Genomic DNA, 25798 nt, shown 5'->3' with positions numbered 1-25798 from the left:
TTATATATAAATATATATACTTTCAATGTGATTATCAATAGTTTAGTTTATTTAATTCAACATATGTATATTTTCATGAAAACAAAAGTACGTCAAATTTTAACGAGCAATAGCTTTCGTTTTACATCACTATACGGTAATTTGCAGGATGCAAAAAGAAAAATAGAGAGTCTGATCTGAAAATAGAATGATCTTGAATAAATTGTAAAGGACATAATAGCGCTGTCATGCGCTATGGTGCATAAACTAGGGTAGAATTAAAAGCGTAGTAGAATGTAGATCGTTAACAAATAAAAATTAATCTAGGTGTTATTAAAGAAATTTGTTTCACCTTTTAAACTTTTTGATGATTGGTTTACTTTGAATATTTTGCATATTTTTGCATATCATGAGCATTTGGTACATTTCCATACATTCAAATTTTCTATGAATATAAAATGATCCGCACTCTACTTCATAGTATACTCTATACGTTTAAAATGCTCCATTAGAAGCTTAAATCTATCAAAATACAGCTCCTAAGGAAATGTGAACTTTCACATGAACACATAATATCGATTTTCTGATTGAAACGTATAGACAGATATATACTAGCATAAGCCACCTTCGGCATTTGACTGCATGGTGCAGCACTACTCTCTCTGGGATATCCTAGCCACTTTCGGCATTTGGCCGTATGGTGCAGCACTAGCTCTGTAACATAGAAAACCATAGGCGTCAGTTCTTCTTATTTCCTCTCTCATATATGTTTACTTTAATGTCACTTATTCAGGCGCTTGATATATTGTCGGAATGAAATTTTAGTAATGTGCAAGTAATTGTGAGTAGATTAATAAAGTATAATAAGATATTAGATTCATGTACATAGTTTCAAGTGACATCAATCTTTATGTCTAGTATATACATGTGTATTGATCTATAAGTCAGTGTTAAAATAACAAACAAACCAGCAGAAGAAGGAAAGAAGATTTCCTTCGGTTTTGCAAAATCTATTAAGAAATCTATTAAGAAAAAATGCTATTCCACAAGAAAAAAAGAAAGTTGATTACATTGAATGCCTTAATGAAAAAGGTATTAAAGTAATAGGGTGAGTTCAAAAAGTAAAATTTATAATCAAGAAACATATAACCTCAACCTAACCTATAAAAATCACCAATAGCGGAATATATATATTTGAAAACAATTTTTTATTTCAATGAGGAAGAAAGAAAAGATGAATCTCTAATTATTCCATTACTAGGTTCAAAAACCTGGCATGATAGAATTGTTAATAAAATAGATGCAGACATTTTCCTTCCGAAGGCAGATAAGGAAAAGGTAGGAGACGCTAGTGTTAACGAGGCAAAATCAAAGCTATCTAATGGAAAAACATCGCCAATAATATCAATAAAGAAAGAGCCAGTTGAAGATAGTGAAAATAAAGTTGTTACTTTAGAAGAGCAAGCGGCGGAAGAAATCATTGAGGAACTTAAGTCAAAGAATGAACATGAAACTAAAACAAATGATTTAACTTTACCTTTAGTAGAAGATGAATCATTAAGAGGCAAAGAACAGGTACGTTATCAACATATTGATGTGCAATGCACAGATGTATTACATTTGCATATTATAAATATTGTTTTTTATTCTTCAGTCTACGTTACAAGATTATGAAAAAATTCCTATTGATGCTTTTGGTGTAGCAATGTTACAGGGAATGGGATGGCAACCAGGAAAGGGAATTGGTTGAAATGAAAAGTATGAATTTTATTCTAGATTAAATTAATTATATGTGTTTAATACATCACTTATTGGAAAGTAAACAGAGAACATCATTTTTTATTTCACAATCGTTTATTCTAACTATTACAGATTAGTAGCAGCTGTCATACCAGAATTACGACCAAAAGGTATGGGTCTTGGAGCAGACAAAGTAGCATTGCAGAAGAAAAATACAGATTCCAAAAAAGAAGAGGAAGAAGTTAAAATCGAGAAAGGAACATTTGTGAAAATTATAGCTGGAAAACAAGGTAATAATTATGGTCAAATAGAAGGATTCGATGATGATACAGGAAGGCTCATAATAAACCTAGCTCTTGGTGGAAATATAATATCTGTAAATGAATTTATGGTACAGCCAGTGACTAAATCAGAATATTCTAAGAACTCAAAAGTTCTAAGTTAGTATGAAGTGTTAGTTTTTCATTAAGGGACTTTTAAGAAAATAAATTTGAATTGACATACACATATAAAGACATAATCAGACATGTAGAAAAACTAATTCAAGAGTACCTGTAAGTGTGTTGTTGCATGCAATTTTTTAAAGGTCCCTTCTAATTTTATATAAAATATGATAAATGTAGATCGGTCCGTCGTGTCCAGTAGTTGGGTGACTAGTGGGTTGTGGTGGTTGTTGACTCTTGTGTCATATCTGCTTCTGGACTTGTGTATTTCATCTTTGACTGTAGGTATCTTGAGGTCACGGTGGATTGTTTCATTGGTAAGATACCAGGGTGCATTTGATAGGGATCTTAGCGTTTTCGATTGGAAGCGTTGGAGTATTTCAATGTTGGAATTACTTGCTGTTCCCCATAGTTGGATTCCGTAGGTCCAGACAGGTTTTATTACGGCCTTGTAGAGGGTTATTTTGTTCTGTATGTTTAGCTTGGAGCGTCGGCCCGTGAGCCAATAGAATTTTCTTAGTTTTTCCTTTAGTTGCTTTGTTTTTTCTGAGATATGTTTTTTCCAAGTTAGCCTCCTGTCCAGGGTCATGCCCAGGTATCTTACGGAGTCCTTGCTTGGGATTATTGTGTTGTTAATGGTGACCTGGGGGCAGGTTTGTTTTCGGAGCGTGAAGGTTACATGAGAGGATTTTTTTCGTTTATTTTGAAGCCTCATTTTTCGAACCACTTTTCCATGGAGTCGAGACTTTGCTGGAGAGTGGATGAGGCAATTGCCAGGTCTGCGTGGGTAGCTAATAGTGCTGTGTCGTCGGCAAATGTTGCTATTGTTACCTCGTTTGATATAGGTAAGTCGGCAGTGTGGATGGAGAACAGTAGGGGTCCGAGGACACTACCTTGGGGTATGCCGGATTCTATTGGGAATGTTGCGGAAGTGGCGCCTAGGCATTTAACTATGAATTGTCTGTTGGTTAGGTAGGATTTTAAGATGGAATAGTATGGGTGGGGTAGGATCTTTTTAAGCTTGTAGAGTAGCCCTCCATGCCATACTTTGTCGAATGCCTGTTGGATGTCTAGGAATACCGCTGAGCAGTATTTTTTCTTTTCAAGGGTTTGGCTGATCATGTGGGTTATGCGGTGGATTTGCTCTACTGTTGAGTGTTGTTTTCGGAAGCCGAATTGATGATCTGGGAGTGTTTTCAATTCTTCTAGGAGTGGAAGGAGACGATTCGTGAGCATCCTCTCGAATAGTTTAGACAGTGTAGGTAAAAGACTGATTGGGCGATAGGAGCTGGTTTCATATATTGGTTTACCGGGTTTAGGGATGAGGGTGATCAGTGAGATTTTCCACGCCTGTGGAAAGTGTTCAAGGCGGAAGATAGCGTTAAAGATTGATGCGATGAGTGCAATTCCTTTTTATGGGAAGTTCCTTGATTGCTTTATTGTCTATTAGGTCGTGACCTGCTGCTTTCTTGGGGTTTAGGCGACTGATTGCTTCTATGATCTCTGAAGAAGTGAAGGGTTCAATAGGAGGGGACATTTGGAAGGGAGTGTGCAGATATTCGGTAACGTCCGCTGCAGCTATGGAGGAATGGGGTTGAAATACTTCAGTCAAGTGTTTGGCAAATAGGTTGGCTTTTTCTATAGGGCTACGCGCCCATCCACCCTGCGGACGGCGGATTGGAGGTATTATTTGTGGGAGGCGCGTGAGTTTCCTGGAGGCCTTCCATAGTGAGTAGTTGGAGTCGGCTGTGGGGGACAAGCTGACGAGATATTTGTGAAAACGGTCATTATTGTAGTTTTTTATAGTTTTGGATAATTTTCTAGTTGCGTTGTTTAGTTTGCGTTTGTCCTCCGGTGTTCTATGGGTCTGCCATATCCTTCTTAGTCTACGTTTTTCTGCTATTTTTTTTAATATGTACTGGGGGTATTCGTGATTGCCGATGGAGGTTTTTGCCGGTGTGGAGAAGCGGATAGCGTTTATTATGCTCGTGTTTAGGTATTCCGTGGCTGCTTCGATTTCTTCATTGGTTTTTAGTGAAGTTGAGGCTGAAGTTGTGTGTGTAAAGACTTCTCTAAAGAGCTGCCAGTTGGTGTGTTGGTTATGTATGGAGCCATTAGGTGTATTCTCGATGATAGTTGAACTGACTGTTACTATCACGGGGGAATGATCAGAGGAGAGATCAGCCGAGGAATTGATTTGGACGTGTCTTGACGAGATATTTTTAGTTATGAGGAAATCAAGGAGATCGGGTATTTTGTTTGTGTCGGTGGGCCAGTGTGTAGGTTCGTATGTGGTAAGGTAGTTGAGGTTGTTGGTTATTACGCTGTTGAGGAGGTTTTTGCCTCTTACTGTAACCAGTCTGCTGCCCCATTGGGTGTGTTTGGCGTTGTAGTCTCCTCCAGCTATGAATCTATTGCCCAGGGTGTCCAGGAAGTCGTCAAAGTCTTCTTTGGCGATGGAGCGTCTGGGAGGGCAGTATACAGCTGAAGTGGTGATTGTACCATGACAGTCTTCTATTGCTACGTTTGTTGCTTGGAGGTAGTCTTTCTGGAATGGTGGAAGTTCGTAGTGCTTAATGTTTGATTCGATTATGATTCCGGTGCCGCCGTGGGCCTTTCCGCTGGGGTGTTGGGTGTGGTAGAAGTTGTAGCCGTGTATTTTGAGGTAGTTTTTATCGGTGAAGTGGGTTTCGGATATGAGCATCACATCGATTTGCTGTTGTTTTAAGAATAGTTCTAGTTCAAATTTGTGCTGAGCTAGACCGTTGGCGTTCCGCAGAGCTATGCGTCTTGGTTTTATTTTGCTTCTGTGCGTATGAATTTGTCCATGAAGAGTGTGAGTAGTGACAGCAAGTTGTTAATTTGCTCAGTTTGCTTCTCGATAAGTTTTTCGAGTCTGGTGAAGTTGTTTGTGTTTTGTGGGGTGAGAATTCTATTTTCTGTGTGTACACTGTGGGTTTTCGAGTTGTTTACGTTTCCTTGTGTTGCCTGCGCGTGGGATACTGATGGTGAGGTGAGCTTTGGGGTCTAGGTTCTTGTATGGTTATGTCCTTGGGTCTCAGTTTTGGATACTTAATATTATGTAGTGTTTTATATGCTGAGCATCCTTTGTAGTTCGCAGGATGCTCTCCTTGACAGTGGATGCACTTAGCGGGGGTTTCGGGGGATTTAGTGTATTGGTCAGTGGGGTGATTACTTGCACATTTTACGCACCGGAAGTTATGGTTGCAGTATTTCTGCGTGTGGCCGTACCTTTGGCACCTTTTACATTGTACTATTTCTTTCTTTACAAGAGGTGGTTCGAACTTAACTATGGAGTTCATCAGCCGGTTGACGTTGTAAATTTCTTTGTTGTTCCCTTTTTGTTTTAAATCTATGAAGAATAGTGATAGTGGGTATCTTGAGATTCTATGTTTAATGTTGCTTATGTTTGTTACCTCATGGCCAAGATTTTGAAGTTTGTACTTTAGTTCATCTAGGTCGACTGAGTGGTGGATGTTGCGTAGCACCACACGAAAAGGTCTTTCTTCTTTGAGCTGATATGTGTGGAATTTAGCGTTTAACGTTTTTAGCAACTTAGTTAACTTTCTACAGGCGTCTGGGTGGGTCAGCAGAATTTTCACGTGGTTGTTGTTAATTTTTAACTTGTAGTCCTCTTTGCTGATATCTTTTTCAATGGTCCTTATCATTGACTGTATGTCGATTACGTCGTCAATGAATATTGGTGGAGGAGGGGGAATTCTTTGAGTATGGAGATTATTTACCTTCTCGGTTGTATTCATGGAGTTTTCCGTAGACTCCAGTATTGAGAATCTATTGAAGGTGGTCACCTGGCTGGCTGGTGGTTTAGTTTGACTCTTATTCACATTTGTCTTGCTTGGTTCCAGCTTGCGTTTTTTCGAGTGATGGTCGTTTACCAGGATAGATGTGTTGCCCCCTTGCCACGGGGGAGGAAAAACGGCGGTGTTATAATTTAGCTCCGGAGAGCCTGTTTGGAATGATAGAGCCATCATCGAGCTAGTTAATTCAGTGTGAAAGAACTAGTCGAGAGGCTGTTAACCCTTAGCTAGGTTTGTTGGATTTGCTTTCGACAGATGAGCGTCACGTGGAGTTTTGTGAATTTCACAGGGCACTGGACACACGTCTCGGCACTCAGCAGCAACTGGATGGTCACGTGCTGTTTTGTGGACTTCGCAGGGCACTGGACACACGTTTGCACGCCTCGGCACTCACCAGCAAACTGTTCATGGTAACGCTGTCGAGGAAAACTATGATGGGTGTGCCTAAGGGCCCGAAATCATCGGATTCGTGGAAAAAAGCCTTCGTTCGGAAAGTGAGGGAAATTGGCGTTACTGTTAATTGGTCAATTTCCATGTTGGTGGTTAGGGAAGGGTGCTAGCCGCCCTAGAACTATCGAAACTCGGCCACGAAGTCATCAATGTCAGCAACATAAGGCATAGAGTCTCGAAAAAACCGTTATCCCTATTTTTTATCGATTTAAAACAGAAACCCAACAATAAGGAAATCTACAACATCAGTCGCCTAATGAACGCTATAGTAAAATTCGAACCACCGCAAATCAAAAAGGAGATAGTGCAATGCAAGAGGTGCCAAAGATACGGGCACACGCAGAAATACTGCAACCATATCTTCCGCTGCGTCAAATGTGCAGGTACACACCCCACCGACCAGTGCAGTAAATCACCAGAAATCCCAGCGAAGTGCATCCACTGTCAAGGTGACCATCCTGCCAACTACAAAGGCTGCTCAGCCTACAAAACACTGTACTCAAACAAGTACCCCAAACTTAGAACAAAAGAGGTAACCTACCAAATACCCAGCTCACCGAAATTCATCTTTACCCCAATCTCCCCAACCAATCAAACACCCAGCCCTACCAAATTCACCACTCCCTCAACCTCCTATGCCCAAGCGGTACAAGGCACTCAAAATATACCAAATAGCCACAGGGATCCTCCTCAAAATAGTGCCCCCAAATCACCTGATACAGACAACGTCTCTAGGCTTGAAAAGCTAATAGAGAAACAATCAGAGCAAATTAACAACTTGCTGTCACTACTCACACTCTTCATGGACAAATTCATACGCACAGAAGCAAAATAAAACCAAGACGCATAGCTTTGCGGAACGCCAACGGTCTAGCTCAGCACAAATTTGAACTAGAACTATTCTTAAAACAACAGCAAATCGATGTGATGCTCATATCCGAAACCCACTTCACCGATAAAAACTACCTCAAAATACACGGCTACAACTTCTACCACACCCAACACCCCAGCGGAAAGGCCCACGGCGGCACCGGAATCATAATCGAATCAAACATTAAGCACTACGAACTTCCACCATTCCAGAAAGACTACCTCCAAGCAACAAACGTAGCAATAGAAGACTGTCATGGTACAATCACCACTTCAGCTGTATACTGCCCTCCCAGACGCTCCATCGCCAAAGAAGACTTTGACGACTTCCTGGACACCCTGGGCAATAGATTCATAGCTGGAGGAGACTACAACGCCAAACACACCCAATGGGGCAGCAGACTGGTTACAGTAAGAGGCAAAAACCTCCTCAACAGCGTAATAACCAACAACCTCAACTACCTTACCACATACGAACCTACACACTGGCCCACCGACACAAACAAAATACCCGATCTCCTTGATTTCCTCATAACTAAAAATATCTCGTCAAGACACGTCCAAATCAATTCCTCGGCTGATCTCTCCTCTGATCATTCCCCCGTGATAGTAACAGTCAGTTCAACTATCATCGAGAATACACCTAATGGCTCCATACATAACCAACACACCAACTGGCAGCTCTTTAGAGAAGTCTTTACACACACAACTTCAGCCTCAACTTCACTAAAAACCAATGAAGAAATCGAAGCAGCCACGGAATACCTAAACACGAGCATAATAAACGCTATCCGCTTCTCCACACCGGCAAAAACCTCCATCGGCAATCACGAATACCCCCAGTACATATTAAAAAAAATAGCAGAAAAACGTAGACTAAGAAGGATATGGCAGACCCATAGAACACCGGAGGACAAACGCAAACTAAACAACGCAACTAGAAAATTATCCAAAACTATAAAAAACTACAATAATGACCGTTTTCACAAATATCTCGTCAGCTTGTCCCCCACAGCCGACTCCAACTACTCACTATGGAAGGCCTCCAGGAAACTCACGCGCCTCCCACAAATAATACCTCCAATCCGCCGTCCGCAGGGTGGATGGGCGCGTAGCCCTATAGAAAAAGCCAACCTATTTGCCAAACACTTGACTGAAGTATTCCAACCCCATTCCTCCATAGCTGCAGCGGACGTTACCGAATATCTGCACACTCCCTTCCAAATGTCCCCTCCTATTGAACCCTTCACTTCTTCAGAGATCATAGAAGCAATCAGTCGCCTAAACCCCAAGAAAGCAGCAGGTCACGACCTAATAGACAATAAAGCAATCAAGGAACTTCCCATAAAAGGGATTGCACTCATCGCATCAATCTTTAACGCTATCTTCCGCCTTGAATACTTTCCTCAGGCGTGGAAAATCTCACTGATCACCCTCATCCCTAAACCCGGTAAACCAATATATGAAACCAGCTCCTATCGCCCAATCAGTCTTTTACCTACACTGTCTAAACTATTCGAGAGGATGCTCACGAATCGTCTCCTTCCACTCCTAGAAGAATTGAAAACACTCCCAGATCACCAATTCGGCTTCCGAAAACAACACTCAACAGTAGAGCAAATCCACCGCATAACCCACATGATCAGCCAAACCCTTGAAAAGAAAAAATACTGCTCAGCGGTATTCCTAGACATCCAACAGGCATTCGACAAAGTATGGCATGAAGGGCTACTCTACAAGCTTAAAAAGATCCTACCCCACCCATACTACACCATCTTAAAATCCTACCTAACCAACAGACAATTCATAGTTAAATGCCTAGGCGCCACTTCCGCAACATTCCCAATAGAATCCGACATACCCCAAGGTAGTGTCCTCGGACCCCTACTGTTCTCCATCTACACTGCCGACTTACCTATATCAAACGAGGTAACAATAGCAACATTTGCCGACGACACAGCACTATTAGCTACCCACGCAGACCCGGCAATTGCCTCATCCACTCTCCAGCGAAGTCTCGACTCCATGGAAAAGTGGTTCGAAAAATGAGGCTTCAAAATAAACGAAAAAAATCCTCTCATGTAACCTTCACGCTCCGAAAACAAACCTGCCCCCAGGTCACCATTAACAACACAATAATCCCAAGCAAGGACTCCGTAAGATACCTGGGCATGACCCTGGACAGGAGACTAACTTGGAAAAAACATATCTCAGAAAAAACAAAGCAACTAAAGGAAAAACTAAGAAAATTCTATTGGCTCACGGGCCGACGCTCCAAGCTAAACATACAGAACAAAATAGCCCTCTAGAAGGCCGTAATAAAACCTGTCTGGACCTACGGAATCCAACTATGGGGAACAGCAAGTAATTCCAACATTGAAATACTCCAACGCTTCCAATCGAAAACGCTAAGATCCCTATCAAATGCACCCTGGTATCTTACCAACGAAACAATCCACCGTGACCTCAAGATACCTACAGTCAAAGATGAAATACACAAGTCCAGAAGCAGATATAACACAAGAGTCAACAACCACCACAACCCACTAGTCACCCAACTACTGGACACGACGGACCAGATCCGCAGACTAAAAAGAAAATAGCCTCTAGATTAAATCCTTAGTTTCTACTAGAACCAACAATATAAAACTATTATGATCCATGTCATTGTATCACGCCAAATTAAATTAATTACTGAAAATTCTCAACGAGAATTGATCGTAAATATTCTAATAAAAAAAAAATCTCTAAAAAATTCGATGAAAATTCTCATGAAACATCAATTGAAACAATTAAACGCAACAGAGAATGGGTATAATCATATAATTCCTCCCCATTTCAAAATTCATTAATATACATCGATTTTTGTTTTCATATTTGTTTTATATGTGAAGAATACGTATTTATTGGCATAAAAATATTTTCTGTTTCAATTCCTGGTCATTTTAGATCGAAACTTCCAAATATCGTTGATTAAAAATTTTTTAATTTTTGAAATGAAAGGCACTAATTATAGGACAAAAAGTTGTTTCAATTATTTGAACATTCTGCTTCATTCCTACAATAACATATTTTATTTTAAATTAAAACAAGAATCAATACTATTGTGTATAAGTTTAATGGAGTGACACAGGTGATTTGTAGCTAACACTGTAGCTAACATAGTTTCTGCAATATACCCTTTAATCGAGTAGAAATAAGGGGATTTTAGAAATTTCTATTAACCGACAGTATTGTCAACAAGTTTTAACAATGACTGAAGGTTGCAAAATTAAATATAAAATGATTTATTAATAGCATATGCAGTGTTAAATTTGTAAATAAGCAGTTTATCTTTTAAGAATAACAAAGACACCAGAAAATAAAGATAATATTCTAATTATATTGCAAACTAACGAATAATGTAAAGAATTTATTTTTGTTATCTATATCACAGATTTTAGGTAAAATATTAATTTACTTATTACTAGGAGATTGAATTTGAAATATAATTATAATTTATAAGGGACACCTTTAAACTAGCAGATATTTGGTAGCAGTTCTCTAGCCTTTGTACAATATAACACAGTTCGGTTTAATTGAATTTAATCCCTTTGACCAGCCAGTTTCCAATTTCATTTATGGCATAATCTCCTGACAATTTCATACCCTTCAAAAGAAACACGATTTTCTATTATTGTTTTACAATCGCGGAATATGATCAGTGTTTCAATTAAGCTCCACTGTTTTAATTTCCCGTCTACGCACGATGTGGGTACACCGTTTTTTTTGTTTTTAGATACAAGTGACGAGAAATTATGAAATGATATTTTAAATTTAAACTGATTTCATTCATTGATTTATTGTAGCGACAATGGTAACTTGTTTAAATAAAGATTTTATAAATAAAATATTTAAGGTCTAAAATAATAAATAAACACATGTGAAAACATTAAAGCTGTTATCCTTATTCATGGTCTTGTTGGAACGTGTTTAACGAGCGTAACGTAGGCGTGAAAACGAAAACGTTGAGACTCTTGTGGCGTAAAAAGACTGAATTCCTCATAAAAATACAAGAAACGAGAGAAAACGTGCACATAGTTTATTCTCGACCTGGGATACATAAAACCAAAAAAAAAAAAAAAAGAAAAAGAAAAAGGAACAAAAATTTTTATTGGTTATTTACCGAAACTCATTGTATCATTTTTATTACTCTATATAAAACGTAGAATCATATACTGACGAATGCTATTTCGAATTTCTAACTTCAGAACGATAATTACATATTTGAAATTACCAATAAGTGGTAGTAGCATTAAAAATATGGAATATTCAACGAGATGAAATATAGGTAAGGTATTTAAAAGAAAAAAGATTGAAACGTTCGATGTAAAACGATGAAATTAAATGATTGGATTTGAAAACTTGATTCGGTTTAATAATTCGATGAAAAAAGTATTCATCCTATGAAAAAAGAATTCATGTTCCTGTCGATATATCAACGACGTGCGCCGTTACTTCCGACTGCTCTGCAATTCAAATGCAATACTCGAATATACATGGCGAAAGAAATGGAAATTGAGCAATTTAAGGGAACGAATTACTCTCGCGTCCACGTAACTTCAAAATGTTTCACGTGTCCGTGTTTGCGAAACGAAATTCGTCGTTGTCCAACTAACACGCTTGCAGATGCTACGTTCACTTTGTTGCATATAGGGCTTAAATATATGAACAAATAGTACTGCGCAAGTGTCACTAGCGTAATCTTAACGTGTTAAAGTGAATCAATACATAACTTCGTCATCTACGCTTGACCATGACTACGGCAGTGGTCATTGATATATGTGAAGCTTCGTGGAGTAGATGTGAAAATTCGTCGTTGTCCGGTTAACACGCTTGCAGATGCTCCGTTCACTTTGTTCCATATAGGGCTCAAATATGTGAACAAATAGAATGGAGCAACTGTCATTAGCGTAATTTTAACGCGTTAAAATAAATTAATGTATAATTTCGTCATTTACGTTTGATCTACGTTTTTTCATCTACGTCATCTACGGCACCTACGCGAATCTTATTGATTACGTCTTTGGCAGTGTTCGTTGCTATAAATGAAACTTAATAGTTGTTGAAACCGCTCGAAAGTCGTGTTCCTAAATCATTCCCTCGTCTCGTATCGTGTTCATCAAATGGAAAAGGAGATTGTGTTTTAATGAAATCGCTTGTTACTATCAATCTTGCTGTGTCACTCGCATAGGAGAAGAAAGTGAGGAAGGAGAAAAAAATTAAGGTAAGGTCATCAATGAGCAAAATGTTTAATGTACATTAAAATTGAGTCCGCTGCAACCCTCGTGACTTTTAAAATTCCATACGTATATTGTTATACGTAACATTGCCATATTAAATATATTCGATCAAATATTCAATCTCGTTCCCTGAAAGCTGTTCCTGGATATCTGGTTGGATACTTTACGCACGGAAATACAGAGTGTGAACAGTAACAAACCCTCTATGTAGTGTTTTTGCTTTGCTCTTTTGAACAGGTAGATGACATTTTGCTTCGAAAAACGGATATATGTTCCACGGATATGCACATACAGAGTATGTGTATCGATATACACATTGATATACACCTTTGTACAAAGTGTCAAAAAAGTATTTATCGCGGTTTTTTTTTCAAGCCATTCTACACCTTCGATTTGATGAAAATTGGTTAAATAAGTGTAGCGCAAAATTGATCTTGACCAGAATTTTCAGTGTCAAATTGTTTTTCTATTGCATCATATAGTGCTCATTAGAAAGGAAAGTTCCGTTCTTTTAGAAAAAATGTTTGCAATTTCATTAATACTTAGACTGATTTTATTCATATTTTAAGGTCAAATATGGAATACAATAACATCAATACTAATATCTACTTTTTTGTGCGAATTACTTTATATTTCAATCTTCCTTGATATGCAGTGACAAGCAAAAGTGTAAACACAGCCCGTTGATTTTATGTAGAAAGCGAATGTCGAAGGTATAATGAGAAAAGAGCATTATTTGACCATTCCACAAAATAATTTACCTAAATAGTAGTTAATTCTATTGGATATAATAAACGTGAAGTAGTACTAGTGGACGAAATACTATGTTGAAACCTTGATTCGACGAGTATAATTAATGTGTAAAACTGTAAACGTGGTTTGAGATGTCCATTTTTGTAAAATGTTTTGTACATTATTAATGTTAATGAAAATTAACTATTACATTTCGTTAATAATAACTTGTAGTTACTGTTACCTAATCTTTACCGATCACTTGAAAAATTAGTTTTTTATATTTATGTGTTTACTTTTTTCGCTCGTCGCAGTACATGTTTAAGTCAGATATGAAATATCTGGCGTATTCCAGCGGCTTTAATTAAATCTAAGATGTTGATATCCTTAATATTGAGAATGTTGTTAGTAAAGTAACTATTTCTATCCAAAAACAAGATATCTTTGAGACAACGTGAATTTTCGTTCCAATTTTCTTAACTTACAAGTATAAAATTTTCATCGCATGATACAATCTATCCTACAAAGTTCTTGCACACGACGAAGCTGAGAACATAGATCTTCTTCAAATATTATTTTTCTCACTGCTTCGTGTGGAATTTCTACTCGACGAGATGTTATTAAACGCTTAAAAGCTTATTATTAAACGATAACATACTTTTTCCTACATGAATGAACATGAAAGACGTCGAGTGAGGAATTAGAACAATTGTGGATGGTTGGAAACTATTATGCTGCGATCTACCATTCGTTTTTGCCTATACATACCACGGAACAAAGGATAATTATCACCGAATTCATCCAGAGCACATTTTCTAAGTTTTACTGTATATGATTACGCCCATTATATTATATTATGTTATTACGATGTTATCTAATTAATTGTTGTCTATTTGTTTTGATACTTATATTAACCATTATTTATAACATAATATACTAAATACAATTAGTATACACAATTAGTATAGGGATTAGTATAAGAAATTTTAAACAGCTTTTTTCAAAAGAACGAATCATTTACGATCCAGGGGTTTTCTGAAACTTTCGTTTCTCGTGATGAGTACTTTATGATGCAATAAAAAATTTTATCTGAAAATTATACTCAAGATCAATTTCATGATCCATTTTCTCTAACAGATCTCCATCTTCCACAGCTATAACAAATAATTTTTTGACACTCTATACATTTAACATCGATTATAATTCTGATAATTGAAACACCGAACATCAATGTGTTTATTCACTACGCCAACACAGATAACAATTAACATTGATATATAATATATATTTGACGATATATATCTGAAAGAATAGAAATTTCATTTAATCGACTATATGACCATACTCGGTTAAGTACCAACAACGACTATCTATCAACCTTATCTTACTTCCTCGAAGATATAGAAAGACTTTAAAAATTTCAGCCATGTGATTTGGTGCTTTAAAATTTAGAAGTAATATAACGATAAAAAACATAGGGTAATCTGAAAGAATTTTTCGCAGAATTTCCTTCCCCTTTGAATTGGCTTTTATACAGAACGACTTTAACCTTTTCAAGGAAATACCTATAGATTGTGACGATCTATGATTTTAAATAGAGAGGTATATCTGAAAAGAGGTGGATGTAAAACGTAGCGTATAAAACGTAGATCAAATCTTTATTCAAGGTGTGGCGGCACTCGACAAGCCGAAAAATCAGCAGTACCCCGGCAGCGACATCTACAGCCCCCAGTGACACTTACAGCGGAACAGGCCTACTATCTACCACAACTATAACTCACAACACGGCCACCTCAAAGGATTTTTCTCTTCGCAGAGAATCAGGTTTTCAAGAACGATCGAATATGTATGCACTTGATTTACACGTGAAGTTGTCATTAAAAATATTGTTGCGTTTAAAAAGATAAATATTGATTTAAATTTAATGAAATTGTTAGTCCAATTGTTTTAAGCTTAAAGATACGTAGGTGTCACATTTATATATTGAAAACCTGGGAGCGGCATTAATTAACAAACCTAGTCACGCGCACACGTACTTCAAAACCATGCTTGAAAATCGATATTCCCTGAAACAATGCATCGTTCTCCGCTACCAATTTATTTTCGCACGAAGAATCAGTCCATTCATCGTTGCCGTCACCATCGCTACTGTAATCTATATTACTCGAATAAATTCTATATCTTGATTGGAAAATCGCATATTTTAACGAACTTTCTGTGTTTTTTTTTTTATGATTTTAATTGGCAATTTCCGAAATTGAACTATAGCTTGAGAATAAACCGATAATATTTGAGGGTATATATACATACATCATGTTTTTGATGGGTTTTGTAGTAAAATAATTGTAGAAAAAGCAAACTTTTTAAGAAAAAATTACCATATTCGAGTAATAAATTATAGAAAATTACCAATGTAATTTAAAACTTAAAAAGAAGAATCTATTACACGTAATAAAGAGAAGGACTTGTTCACGAACGGTAATTCAACAAATACAGTCGTTGCAGAAACATAGTTTTACAAGGGAGAAGAATCTCTCTAGGAACTCGACGTTGTCACGTCAAGCGAAAATTCAATAAAGTGATTACTAACCGTATTACCAGCGACAATCGTGTAACGGCGATTCGTAAATAAGTTAGTCGTCTATTTGGAGAAACGTCGCTGGCAATATCGTCACATTTTAATTACGTCAGCGCTATCAATTGGTCTTGGAAGAAAGTTTTCCATTATGTACTTTTGCCCACGGCGTCGTTCCAACAAATGAGTCCGAGTTTTGAATCGCTTTCTCTTATATCACGAAATTGTAACGGTGCTTCTTCAAACTTTAAACGATTGTAATGAATGCCTTTGCGTACAAAGACTGATACCTGGTTTGACTAGAAGCTTCAGCTAATTAGTGCCCCAGTTAATTTGGATGTTCACTACCACGCCACTTATGAAGTGGCTTCGTGTCCGAGCGGATTTCCTCCACGTAAAAAAAAAAGAAAAAGAAAAAGGAAAAAAAGAAAAAGAGATAGGAAAAAAGAAAAAGAAAAAGAAAAAAAAGAAAAAGAGAAAGGATAAAAAAAGAAAAAGAAAAAAAATAATTAATTTGGATGTTCACTACCACGCCACTAATGAAGTGTCTTCGTGTCCGAGCGAATTTTCCCCACGCAAAAAAAAAAGAAAAAGAAAAAGGAAAAAAAAGAAAAAGAGAAAGGAAAAAAAAGAAAAAGAAAAAGGGAAAAAAAAGAAATGAGGGTAATGATGCAAATATTTTTTGTAGCCATTATATAGAATTTCGATGGTATAATTAATCAGTATCAACTTACCAGCCCCTGACGGGACGATAGTGACGAAAATAGTTTGCAAACAGATGAGGATTGCAAGTATTTTCGAGTCCTTCATGGTTGTAAAAAATCAGGTAATGTTGTCGCTGTAGAATATGGGAAAATCAGCCGTTTCAATATCAGTTGTGCGGGCACTGGAGTGCGTAGACCAGAAATATGTGCGACAAAAATCAGAATACATTTGTTTTCACATGATTGGATCAATTTTGTGTAGGACTAAGCTGACTGAACCTAACACGGGATAATTGTCCAACTTACGACCTTAACAAGCCCGCTTGATTCCCTATAAGCGCTTGAAATTGATGCTTGTATTCTTTCGAGATTATCAAGCTTTGCCCCCCCCCTTAGATCGTGTTTTCTCAAACAGAAAATATTGGAAGCGTACTCGTTGGCAAAACAGTTCACGGATAGTTCGTCCTCTGCTTGGTATTTGTTTCAATACCGTTAACAAATAAATTCATGAAACATAGTGGTATCGCATAAATTGAAAATAAAAGCTTTGCGTATACTTGGGAGTTGAACTTTGGCTATTATACGTATGTTATATATATATATAATACACAATTATATGTACATATATAGAAGATTGCTTAGAATTTGGAGCTTAATAACATATCTCAAAATCATTGACATTAAAGAAGGTGAACCTTACTTACCAAATTTCCTACCGCCAAATGATACATAAAAATTGAAAAAAATAATATACATAGTTTCTTCCGCATTATAATTTGAATCACTCGATTTATTCGACTAAAGATAATCAAGCAATAACCTTACTTTACACGTATTCTCATCACGTGAAATAGGTCACATCAGGGATTTTCAAAAGTCGATGGAATATTAATAGCGATTAATTATTTATGCATGTATTCTGCACGGTTAAAGCAATCACCTAGTGAATTATCGAGTTCCAGGAATATCAATTAGTCTTGGAAAAAAGTTTTCCCTTATGTACTTTTGCCCACGGCGTCGTTCCAACAAATGAATCCGAGTTCTGAATCGCTTTCTCTCATATCACGAATTTGTAACGGTGTTTCTTCAAACTTTAAACGATTGTAATGAATGCCTTTGCGTACAAAGACTGATACCTGGTTTGACTAGAAGCTTCAGCTAATTAGTGCCCCAGTTAATTTGGATGTTCACTACCACGCCACTTATGAAGTGGCTTCGTGTCCGAGCGGATTTCCCCCACGTAAAAAAAAAAGAAAAAGAAAAAAGAAAAAAAAGAAAAAGAGATAGGAAAAAAAGAAAAAGAAAAAGGAAAAAAAATAGAAAAAGAGAAAGGAAAAAAAAGAAAAAGAAAAAAAACAGTTAATTTGGATGCTCACTACCACGCCACTTAAGAAGTGGCTTCGTGTCCGAGCGGATTTCCCCCACGTAAAAAAAACAAGAAAAAGAAAAGGAAAAAAAGAAAAAGAGAAAGGAAAAAAAAGAAAAAGAAAAAGGAAAAAAAATAGAAAAAGAGAAAGGAAAAAAGAGAAAAAGAAAAAAAACAGTTAATTTGGATGTTCACTACCACGCCACTTAAGAAGTGGCTTCGTGTCCGAGCGAATTCTCCCCACGTAAAAAAGAAAAAAGAAAAAGAAAAAGAAAAAAAAGAAAAAGAGAAAGGATAACAAAAGAAAAAGAAAAAAAATAATTAATTTGGATGTTCACTACCACGCCACTAATGAAGTGTCTTCGTGTCCGAGCGAATTTTCCCCACGTAAAAAAAAAAGAAAAAGAAAAAGGAAAAAAAAAGAAAAAGAGAAAGGAAAAAAAAGAAAAAGAAAAAGGAAAAAAAATAGAAAAAGAGAAAGGAAAAAAAAGAAAAAGAAAAAAAACAGTTAATTTGGATGTTCACTACCACGCCACTTAAGAAGTGGCTTCGTGTCCGAGCGAATTTTCCCCACGTAAAAAAGAAAAAAGAAAAAGAAAAAGAAAAAAAAGAAGAAGAGAAAGGAAAAAAAAGAAAAAGAAAAAGGGAAAAAAAGAAATGAGGGTAATGATGCAAATATTTTTTGTAGCCATTATATAGAATTTCGATGGTATAATTAATCAGTATCAACTTACCAGCCCCTGACGGGACGATAGTGACGAAAATAGTTTGCACACAGATGAGGATTGCAAGTATTTTCGAGTCCTTCATGGTTGTAAAAAATCAGGTAATGTTGTCGCTGTAGAATATGGGAAAATCAGGCGTTTCAATATCAGTTGTGCGGGCACTGGAGTGCGTAGACCAGAAATATCTGCGACAAAAATCAGAATACATTTGTTTTCACATGATTGGATCAATTTTGTGTAGGACTAAGCTGACTGAACCTAACACGGGATAATTTTTTTTTTTTTTTTTGCGTGGGGAGGGGAAAATGCTATTACGCATGCCCAGTGACCCGCATCACTGGGTTATGTGGGAGTCGGTCGGATGTCGTTGCCATACCCAGTAAAAACCCCTCCTCCTTCTTCCTCCGCTTGGGGGGCAGACAACCCCGGTAAAACCTGTCGGCAGTCATCAGGGTTGTCCTTTCGTGCCCCGTAGTATCTGCTTCTTCGGGCAGTTACTGCTCATGTCGTCCTCTCAGCCAGTTCAGAATACTAGGCTGGTCTCCTTCTGCGGTTTTTCGTTGTTTCATGTTCTTGCCCTCATTGCCCCGCGTAGTTGTTGTTTCGCTCGTTCTCCTCCTTGCTTCCTCCCAGGCCCTCGCTGTCACCCTCCTGTGACACATGACGGTCTTGCAGAATTGCCTGAATTTATTCGAGCTCTCGTCCTTGGCGGTCGCCGTGGCGATCAGATTGCCCACGTCTATCTTCCCGCCCAGAGCGTTCTCCAGCTCGATCCTTCTGTCCGTCCACTTCGGGCACGCGAAGAGGGCGTGCGCCGCATCGTCGTTCGGGTCTCCACAGTCGAGACAGTTGCTGTCGCTGTCCCTGCCAATCCTTTTCCTATAGACACCGAAGCTCCCATGCCCGGTTAGCAGCTGCATGGTGTGGTGATCGATGTCCATCTTCTTTTTGGTAAATAGCAGCGCACTCGGTATTAGCTTCTTTGTGATATTTTCTTTTTTGTAGTTGTTCCACTCCTTCTGCCAGTCCTCTTGGGCCTTCTTGCGAATCGCCTCCAGTTCCTCCTTCAGCTTGCAGTCGTCATCCGTGCCACTCCTGGACCCATGGATCTTGTTCCTCTCGTAGGTCTCTCCGAGCATCTTTATCTTTATGTAAATCGGGAGATTCCCGGTCAACACGCAAAGTGCCGCGTGGGAGACGGTACGGTATGCCGTCGTTGTTATGCACAGGGCCGTTCGTTGTGCACGTTTCAGCTTTTTCCTGTTCTTATCGGTATTCGCTGCTCTAGCCCACACCGGTGCTCCGTAAGTTACGATGGACTCCCACACATTGTAGTAGAGCCTACGAGCCAAGCTGGGCGGCCCGTTGATGTTGGGTAGAATTCCCCTAAGTGCTCCTATTAACTTGTCGGCTCTGTTACACACCATCTCGATATGCGCACCGAACCTCCGACTGGAGTCAATGACGACTCCGAGATACCTGATGCGATCGACCGTTTCGATGTCCGAGGAGCCCAACCTGAGTTTCACCACTCTCGGCACTCGCAAGCTTGTGATGAACATGACCTCCGTCTTTTCTCTCGCCAGGGTGAGCCCGACACTCGTGCACCAGTCGTTGGCGATCCTTAGCATCGTGTTGACCTTAGCGGAGGCCTCTTCGTTCCTCCCGACGGAGCATGTGATGGCCAGATCATCCGCGAAGGCGGTTGCTCTGACCATTGGCATGTTGTCGAGTCTCTCGAGCAACCGGTCGTATACCAAGTTCTACAGGAATGGTCCGAGGATGGATCCCTGCGGGACTCCCGCCGCCACCTCGTGCTCCACCGTGCCGTGCTGGTTGCTCACGATGATCCTCCTTCCGGATAGGTAACTGCCGATTAGCCTTTTGACCTTCCATGGCAGCTTCCTCTTGTCAAATTCCTCGTATATGCTCTTCCAGCTGAGCGAATTGAAGGCATTGCTAATATCTAGGGTGATCATCACGCATACTACCTTCTTCTGTCTGCAGATGTTGGCAAACTTCATCACCTGCGTGATGGCGTCTACCGTACTCCTCTTCTTTCTGAAGCCATATTGCTTCCGATGGAACGGGTCCATTCCGATGCATCTCTCGATGATCTTCTTAAAGTATTTTTCCCAGATCTTGCTCATGGTTGGGAGTATGCTTATCGGCCGGTACGCGTTAGGGAGACTGGGATCCTTACCCGGTTTCCTTAGCAGTATTACTCTGGCCGTCTTCCAGCAGACTGGGATCCTTCCTGATTCAGTGATGCCGTTGAACGCCCTTGTCACGAGCTCGCTCCTGCGACTCGCTACCAGCTTCGCGATCTCGCCCGGCACGCCATCGACTCCTGCAGCCTTCTTGGTGTTCATTCTTCCGGCGGCATCGACGACATCGCCTTCGCCGATGGCGACGCTGAGGCTAATATCTCCTTCTTCTTCGGTCTCTGCCTCTTCGCGGCCCTCATAATGGGGGGGTCCGTGTCCCAAGTTGAATAGCCTCTGTAGGACTGCCTTCATCATGTCGATCGGCATGTCGTTGGTTGGTCCCTTGCTTTTACACATCTTCATGACCGTGCGATAGGGTTTGCCCCAAGGGTCGCTCTCCAGTATCTTGCAGTATTCTGCCCAGGCTGTTTTTTTGCTGCGGGCGATCTCCTTTTTTAATTGCCTTCGGATCTCCTTGTAGGCGTTGACGAGGGGCTCGGTGTTGCCGGCGTTCTTCTTCCTTTCTCTCGTCACCTTCCTGAGCGCTTTGTGCGCCTGCGCTCTCAGTTCCGCGATCATCGGGTTCCACCAGTAGTTCGCGTACTTGCGGGTCGCCGCACAGTTCGACTTCCTTAGCATCCCTTCGCACGTACCTTCGATGCTCTTTTGCAGGGGCTCGGCCCCATCCTCTCCGATAGCCGCGTTGAGGTCTTCCTTCTTCAGTGTGTCGTCGAATCTGCTCAGGAACTCCTCCGGCGATATGTCCTTGGTCACGTACCTGTAGAACTTCGATACGGTTCGGGTCTTCCTCGCCTTAAACCTGTGGAGCACGTACAGATGGTCCGAGGCCGAGTATTTGTCCAAGACCGCGCTTCCGGCGTGTATCTCGCTGACCTTATTGGATACGCTTATTATGTCGGGGAAGCTCGTCTTCCCGTTCATGAAGAAGGTATACTTTTCCTTGAGCCTCAGTGGAAACACCCGGTGGCTGCTTAGTGCCTCCATTAAGACTCTCCATCTCTTGTCTGTGGTCGATCCTCCCCAACAGGTTGACTTTGCGTTGAAGTCTCCGGCCACGACGACCTTGTCGTGTCTTCTAGCAGCGCTCTTCGTCATAGTCGACAGCGTGTCTATGTATTCGGAGTATGCTAGCATATTTATGTTGGGCGAACAGTATCCGCTGAAGCAGAAGACGTCGCCGACGCGGACGCCCACTATCCCATCGCTCTTGACCTCTGTTGTTTCATCAGGCAGTTTGCCGTTGAGGAGTGTGACCCATATCGAGGCGTCTCCTTTGGTGTCATTAAACCAGTGCGGTAGCTGCCTGTTCGGCTCGGAAATTATTATTATATCCGGCCTAAGTTCGATCGCGCATTGGTGCATCATGTCCTGCGCCAGCTTGCATCTGTTGAGGTTTATCTGCAGTATCCTCATTTATTCGCTTTCAACCGCCTTCTATACTCTGGACAAGCCAGGGATCCGGTTACGTGGTCAAATTTCACACCTTTCTCCTTGCTGCAGATGGAGCAGCAGGGTGCGTTGGCGCAGGCAGCTATCGTGTGGTCTTTGGCTCCGCACTTTCTGCAAATCTCCTTTCCAGGGCTTATCGCCGTGCATTTGTTCGCGATATGACCGAACATGTGACATCTGTAGCACTTTACTACATTGGGTAGTGCCTTTATCGAGGCTATCGTCAAGCCGGTTCTGATCTTCCGGCTCGCCCCCTCTTTGGCCAGGTAGGCTTTCGGCATCGTCACTATTGCCGATTGGGTGCCCCACGGCGCCATTTTTAGGGTCTTTACTTCGACCTCAGTGATGTCGCTTATGCCCAGATGCATTCCTATCACCCTGGCTAGTTCTTCCTTGCCTACGAGCGGGTCTATATCCCTGATCTCTACGGAGGTCTTGTCGCGCATTGGTAGCGCTCTCACCTTGCCTCTTAGCGCCGTGTTCATATCCGCCGCGGTCTTTTTGGCGTTGCTACCTGCTTTCAGCTCGATCAGAATGTCACCTGTTCTGGTCCTCCTAATTCCACAGCTCTCTTTTAGGGTCTCCTTTGCCCCCATCAAGTCTTTGTAGACCTGGATCCACTCCTTGTCTTGCCCTACTTTGACGAGGATGGCTTCGGGTCTGCTACGTATCCTCTTCGGTCCCTCCGGCCTCTTTGGCTTGTCCAATGCCGCCCTTCCTGCGTTCGCCTTACTGACCACCGTCGGGGTGTCCGTTCTTTTTCCTCTCCTTCCGCGGACAGGGATCCAGTCATCCTTTACATCGCTGTCCGTGTAGTCAGTAGTCGCTTTTGCCGAGCTGTTGCCGGCACAGGCTCCTGCGTAGGAGGCCTCCATGGTCGTTGGTCTCTTTCTCTTGGTGTCGCCCTTCCCCTCGACGGGCGATCTCTCCTTCCTTTTTCCTTCCTTCTCCTCACTCCTCCCCGAAGGGGTAGTCATCCTGGTGGCCGTGACTGTCCTAGCGTTCCTCTTGAGCCTCATCTCGTTCAACATCGAGTGGAGCTTGGACGCTTTTTTACTGATAGCGTCCCTCCTTTTCTTGATGTCGGTATCCTTTTTGCTCATGAGGTAGAGTCTGCTACCTATGTATTGGATTTCGCGGAAGACTTCTGTGATGATTTCCGTCATCGCCTTCCATTCGCTCATTTTGATGACGATACTGTCCTCGTCATTGCTTTCGGTCTCGGCCGTTGCTCTGTTCGCCATGGCCTTCCTCCTGTGACATTCCCTTGGTGCCGCCGCTTCGCTGCCGCTGTCCGACATTTCCGCCGGTGTGTCTAGCTCCGAGGTGCTGGCCGCTACGTCCTTCGTTGCCATCGGCTGGCTCCTGGCCAGGCTTCTCGTTGTCTTGCACGCGCTCCCCTCCACTGGGGACTTTCTCAAATATCTGGTGATCTTGTCACCTTTCGGGATTTTTTCCTTGGCGAATCGGGTCGCCTTTTCGGTGGGTGGTGTCTTATCCTTGAGTGCCTGCATTGGCATCTCGACATCCTCGATGAATCCCGCGATGTCTTCATCAAATTCGAGGTATCTTCTTGTGCTTTTTTTGCACACCTTTTCCTCTGTGACATCTGCGGGTGTTTCTTGGTCCCCGGTCGTGTTTACCGAACGAGGGGAGGCCCTGGGATCGACCTTCCCCTCGCCGTTCGTCCAGTCGTTGGGTGACCGTCGGGTCGAGCCTGGGACGCTACTCGAATCCCCGACGGGGCCTGGAAGCTCCGAAACCCCCTGAGCCGTAAGTTTACTTACCTTGTAGTACTTGTCCACATTGTGTTTATGACTTTAATATACATATATATATATGTATGTTTGAGGTGTATCCTTCCGCGTGTATGCGATTCGTGTCCTAAATAACTTGCCGATGTCGTCGTAAGGTCGCCAGTCGTCTGTCTGATGACCGGATACTTAAACTCGCAGTGTCCCTATCACTGTTCGACGCGGGGAGTTTAGACTGGCCCTCCACGGGGGCGCTCTCCCACTCCTTGGTTACCCAGGTAGCCCGCACGGTGGCGCTTCGGTCTCGCGACCCAAGATGGCCTTCGCTCTGCCCCTAACCTCACTTTCCACACACAGCACTTTCAATCGTTTCTCTCGCTTTTATACCAGCGAGCTCCCCTATTTCTTGTATTCCCACTCATTCCGGAGCACTAGAAACTTCACTTTCGTGCACTTTTCCGCCCGAGTTCTTTAATTTACCCAGATATTTCGGTTATGCCTACGGAGCGACGTGCACGTGTCCGTTCTGCTTGCCGCCATCATCGAGCATGCAACACGGGATAATTGTCCAACTTACGACCTTAACAAGCCCGCTTGATTCCCTATAAGCGCTTGAAATTGATGCTTGTATTCTTTCCAGATTAACAAGCTTTGCCCCCTCCCCCCTTAGATCGTGTTTTCTCAAACAGAAAATATTGGAAGCGTACTCGTTGGCAAAACAGTTCACGGATAGTTCGTCCTCTGCTTGTTATTTGTTACAATACCGTTAACAAATAAATTCATGAAACATAGTGGTATCGCATAAATTGAAAATAAAAGCTTTGCGTATACTTGGGAGTTGAACTTTGGCTATTATACGTGTGTTATATATATATAATACACAATTATATGTACATATATAGAAGATTGCTTAGAATTTGGAGCTTAATAACATATCTCAAAATCATTGACATTAAAGAAGGTGAACCTCACTTACCAAATTTCCTTCCGCCAAATGATACATAAAAATTGAAAAAAATAATATACATAGTTTTGACTTTCTTCCGCATTATAATTTCAATCACTCGATTTATTCGGCTAAAGATAATCAAGCAATAACCTTACTTTACACGTATTCTCATCTCGTGAAATAGGTCACATCAGGGATTTTCAAAAGTCGATGGAATATTAATAGCGATTAATTATTTATGCATGTATTCTGCACGGTTAAAGCAATCACCTAGTGAATTATCGAGTTCCAGGAATATCAATTAGTCTTGGAAAAAAGTTTTCCATTATGTACTTTTGCCCACGGCGTCGTTCCAACAAATGAATCCGAGTTCTGAATCGCTTTCTCTCATATCACGAATTTGTAACGGTGTATCTTCAAACTTTAAACGATTGTAATGAATGCCTTTGCGTACAAAGACTGATACCTGGTTTGACTAGAAGCTTCAGTTAATTAGTGCCCCAGTTGATTTGGATGTTCACTACAACGCCACTCCCCCCCCCCCCCTCCCAAAAGTGGCTTGGTGTCCATGCGGATTTCCTCCACGTAAAAAAAAAGAAAAAGAGAAAGGAAAAAAAAAGAAAAAGAAAAAAAAACAGTTAATTTGGATGTTCACTACAACGCCACTTAAGAAGTGGCTTCGTGTCCGAGCGAAAAAGAGAAAGGATAAAAAA

The 25798-nt window shown here is 40.7% G+C and overlaps 3 long non-coding RNA genes across 3 annotated transcripts; 2 read left to right on the top strand and 1 right to left on the bottom strand.

The window, feature by feature from the left end:
• Nucleotides 1-31: 31 nt before the first annotated feature.
• Nucleotides 32-465, bottom strand: LOC126927510 (uncharacterized). Its single transcript, XR_007715552.1, has 2 exons — nucleotides 332-465; nucleotides 32-176 (listed from the first exon to the last, which is right to left on the bottom strand). It is a non-coding gene; the product is annotated as an uncharacterized LOC126927510 (long non-coding RNA).
• Nucleotides 466-667: 202 nt separating this feature from the next.
• On the top strand, nucleotides 668-2277 carry LOC126927500 (uncharacterized). The gene is made up of 3 exons (XR_007715542.1): nucleotides 668-1100; nucleotides 1209-1737; nucleotides 1852-2277. It is a non-coding gene; the product is annotated as an uncharacterized LOC126927500 (long non-coding RNA).
• Nucleotides 2278-11090: 8813 nt separating this feature from the next.
• On the top strand, nucleotides 11091-15529 carry LOC126927501 (uncharacterized). Its single transcript, XR_007715543.1, has 2 exons — nucleotides 11091-12587; nucleotides 15003-15529. It is a non-coding gene; the product is annotated as an uncharacterized LOC126927501 (long non-coding RNA).
• The last annotated feature ends 10269 nt before the right edge of the window (nucleotides 15530-25798 follow it).

Source organism: Bombus affinis, unplaced genomic scaffold (assembly GCF_024516045.1).
Source record: "Bombus affinis isolate iyBomAffi1 unplaced genomic scaffold, iyBomAffi1.2 ctg00000123.1, whole genome shotgun sequence".
Classification (NCBI taxonomy): domain Eukaryota; kingdom Metazoa; phylum Arthropoda; class Insecta; order Hymenoptera; family Apidae; genus Bombus; species Bombus affinis.
Note: the sequence above shows the minus strand (reverse complement) of the source record. Positions and strands in the feature narration are given on the sequence as shown.